The following is a 4,382-nucleotide window of genomic DNA, read 5'->3' as shown; positions in this document are numbered from 1 at the left end:
ACCACCCCGCACGCACGCCCGCCGAGCGCGACGCCGTGCGCGACGCCGTGCGCGACGCAGGCTGGTCAGCGCCCAAGCGCGCGGCGGAGCGCCCCAGCGCGCATGCGCGGGAGGTGGGCGGTGCCCAGGGCCCGAGAGGGCGTGACGTCACACGGGACGGCGCCTGCTTGAGGGGGCGGAGCCGTCCGGCGGCCACTCGCTGAGGGCGGGCCTGCTGCCTGGCTTGTAGTCCCACCCGCGCGTCTAGGGTGATGACCCCGCGGCCGCCGCCACCCTTCCCCGAGCGGCTCCACCGGCCCTCGCTCCCCTCGCCGGACGTCCCGCCGTCCCCGGATCCTGCGGGGTCCACGCAGGGTCTGTGTCCACGGCGCCGTGGTGTTCTTCGTCCCTTTTCCTGTACAGCCCGTGAGGACGGACACCCTGGGGAGCCCTCCACAGCTGAGCCCCGAGGCCAGCACTGGAGACTCCGCCAACGTGTGATGCGTTGGTGACCACTTTATTATTAAAAGCACCTTAAGAATAAGGGACTTCGGGAGTTCCCGCGATTAGGACTCTGTTTCCACAGCTGGTCAGGGAACTTAGATCCCCCCAAACCCCAAGGTGCAGCACCTCCCAAAAAAGTACATCAACAATATTGAAAAGAATAGGAAACACACCTACATATGCTTTTAAACTGTAGTGTTGGAGAAGACTCTTGAGAGTCCCTTGGACTGCAAGAAGATCCAACCAGTCCATCCTAAAGGAAATCAGTCCTGAATATTCATTGGAAGGACTGATGCTGAAGCTGAAACTCCGATCCTTTGGCCGGCCACCTGATGCGAAGAGCTGAGTCATTGGAAAAAACCCTGATGCTGGGAAAGATTGAAGGCGGGAAGAGAAGGAGACAGCAGAGGATGAGATGGTTGGATGGCATCATTGACTTGATGGACATGAGTTTGAGTAAGCTCTGGGAGTTGGTGAAGGACAGGGAAGCCTGGCGTGCTGCAGTCCATGGGGTCTCAAAGAGTCGGACACGACTGAGCGACTGAACTGAACTGAACCTACATATATATATGTTTGTGCCAAAAATAAATTGCTCCAAGACCATTCAATAAAGGCAACAGTCTTTTCAATAAATAATGCTGGGATCACTGAATAGTCACACACAGCAGAGAGGGTTTGGGCCTCTGCCTGGTACCAGACACAAAAAGGAACTCAAAGTGGATCCCAGGTCTAACCAAAGAGCTGTAACTATAAAATGGCTAGAAGAAAGCATAACTATAGATCTCTGTGAACTTGGATGAGGGAATGGCTTCTCAGATGTGAAACCGAAAGCACAAAGAAGCAAACTGGGCTTCATGAAAATTAAAAAATTTGAGTCAAAGAACAGGAACAAAAAAGTGAAAAGATAACCCATAATATGGGAGGAAATTTGCAAATTGTGTATCTGGTGGGGATCTACTATTCAGAACATATTTTTTAAAACTCATAAGTCAATCACAAAGACAACCCAACTTAAAAATACACACAGGATCTTAATAAACATTTTTCCAAGTAAGAACTGGCCAATACGCCCATGAAAAGAAGCTCAATTTCATTAGTCATCAGGGAAATGCAACTCAACCACAATGAGATACCACTTTGCACCTACTAGGATAGTTACAATTTCTTAAACACAAACTAAGTGTTGGTGAGGGTGTGGAAAAATTGGAACCCTCATATATTTCTGGTGAGAATGTCACTGTGTAAAAAAGGTTGGCAGTTCCTCAAAAAGTTAAAGACAGAATTTCCTTGCGTGCTAACTCACTTAAGTAGTTAAGTAGCGACTCTTTGCAACCCTATGGACCGCAGCCCGTCAGGCTCCTCTGCCCATGAAATTCTCCAGGCAGGCAAGAATACTAGAGTGGTTGCCATGCTCTCCTCCAGGGGATTTTCCCGACCGTGGACTCAATCCCATGTCTCTTACTTCTCCCGCTTTGGCAGGCAGGTTCTTTATCACTAGCATCACCTGGTAAGAATTTCCTTATAACCCTGCAAGTCCACTCCCAGGCATATATCCAAGACAAATGAAAACCCATCCACACAAAAACTTGTATGCAAATGTTCACAGTAGCATACTGCTACAATTTTTAAAAATGTTAACAGGTAAGTGTTCATGAACAAAGGGGTAAACAAGATATGGCCTATCCATACAAAGGAATGTTATGTAGCCGTAAAAAGGGATGAAGTACTGATATACGCTACAACACAGATGAACGCTGAAAACATACCAAGGGAAAGAAGCCAGACCCCAGAAACCGCTATTGTGTGATTCCATTCATATGAAATGTCCAGCATAGGGGGACTTTTTCGCCAACTCAAGAAAATGTGATTATGGATTCAACAGATTATTCAATATTTAAAAAGAAGGAAATGCTGACACATAGGACAACGTGGATGAACACTGAGGATATTGTCCCAAGTGGAATACTGGCAGCCCCTCTCCCCTCCCTGGAGGTCTGGGTGGAAAACTGAAAGTTCACCCTTCCGGTCATGAAGTGGCCTGCCCACCAGTAAGAAATAGGCAGCTCCTGTCCAGGAATAAACAACAAACACACTTGGCCTTGCCCCTGCTGGACCATAGAGACTGGTGGTGTGTGTGTGAGCTAAGTCGTGTCCGACTCTTTGCAACCCCATGGACTGTAGCTGCCAGGCACCTCTGTCCATGGAATTCTCCAGGCAAGAATACTGGAGTGGGTTGATATTTCCTCCTCCAGGGGATCTTCCCAACCCAAGGATCGAACCCATGTCTCTTCTGTCTCCTGCACTGGCAGGCAGCTTCTTTACCACTCGCATGCCCTGGGAAGTCCCAGAGGCTGGTGGGGACTATGGCAAGTTGGATAAAACAAGCCCAGGCCCCAGGGGTCTCCAGGTGATGACTGCTGCAGGGGTGGTAAGCGCACGCTGTCACCTAAGCTCGACTTTGAAGTAACTCAGGATCTGGATTTTTTTTAAAAGTGGTATTTCCCAATTATTAAAAATTGGTGACAAAGTCAAATTTCAAAGGTGGGGGGGGCAAATAAAATGCAACCCCAAGTCAAGCCTGGCCCCAGACCCAGGATAGGGGTCCCCTCTGGAAAGCCCAGGGCAACAGCATGGAGCCCTCCTGCCCTGGCCTGGGCTGGCTGGCAGGGAAAGTCTGTCCCCGGGCAGTCCTAGGTGCCAGGGAGCAGAGGCCACCAGGGAGGGCCCTGAGGCTTCTGCAGCTCTCAAGGCAGCCAGGCCCACCCCCACCAGGGCTAGCTGGTTCCTATCTTAATCGTTTCAATGAACACATTTCTGAGTGAATGACGCTCCCCTGCTTTCTTACAGAAGGCTGGCAGAAGGTGGATGCAGGTTGTGGGGAGTGGAATCTAAGCTAGTGGTTTTTAGTGCTTTCCTAACTGCGGTAAGAGGCCGAACCCGGGTTCATAAACTTCTCTGGAAATAACCTGACTACCGAGGGCCTGCTGCACCAGTTCTCCCCGAGCACGGAGAGACGCATCCTGACCTTCGCTCTGAATGCTGCAGGTGTGCTGAAGGTCAGTGGCCGCAGCGGCTGGGGACTCAGTCACTGCAGAGCCGGTGAGGGTGGCACACTTTATTGGGCACCTCCACAGCTACCGAGTCTGTGGTCTGCTGCTCCGCCGCCCTCCTGGGCCCGGTGGTGGTGTCGGCTGTCCTTTCTCCCTGCTGGCAGCAGAGTCAAGCGGGGGGGGCATGCTCACTGGTGGGCTCGGTGGGAGCCCAGGGAGGGTCTGGAGCCCTCGAACGTGGCCACAAGCCTCCTGAGACCCTGCCCTGAGGCTGGCCGAGCCCTGGCCGTCCTGAAGGACTCAGGGTGCTGGGTGGAAAGGATGACAGGAGGTCCTGGTCTTCAAACTGAACACACATTTGTTTCCCCTGAGAAACAGGGAATGTTTGTGCAGATCCACACAACAGGGTGACCTTCAAGGAGGCTTGTATCAACAAGTATCACCTAATCTCTTGACTTCAAGTAACTCAAAATCTGGGTTTAAGTGAAATTTCCCAATTTCTAAAAATTGGTGACAAAGTCAAAAAACTTTAAAGAGGGAGGGCAAAGAAAACCTCAACCCCAGGAGTCTGGCCCCAGACTCCAGGATAGGGGACCTCTCTGTAAAGCCCATAGCAAGAGAGTGGAGCCCTCCTGCACATCTGGACCCCATGCTCGCCACGTGCAACAGAAGCCTGCAAGGATGGCTTGAGCAGGTGAGGACCAAGGAAAGGAGAAGGCACCCAGCACTGCCAGGAGCCCAGGCACCTCTGCCTTTCCACAAGCCTCCACGCACTCAGTGATCCCCTCGTGGTCACAGCAGAGCTGCTGTGCTTCCAGGCATCACACCTGAGATTCTGGCAGAAAGAAG

This window comes from Giraffa tippelskirchi, chromosome 9, assembly GCF_054371585.1.
Source record: "Giraffa tippelskirchi isolate mGirTip1 chromosome 9, T2T-mGirTip1v1.2.pri, whole genome shotgun sequence".
Taxonomy (NCBI): domain Eukaryota; kingdom Metazoa; phylum Chordata; class Mammalia; order Artiodactyla; family Giraffidae; genus Giraffa; species Giraffa tippelskirchi.
This window is presented reverse-complemented; position numbering follows the sequence as displayed.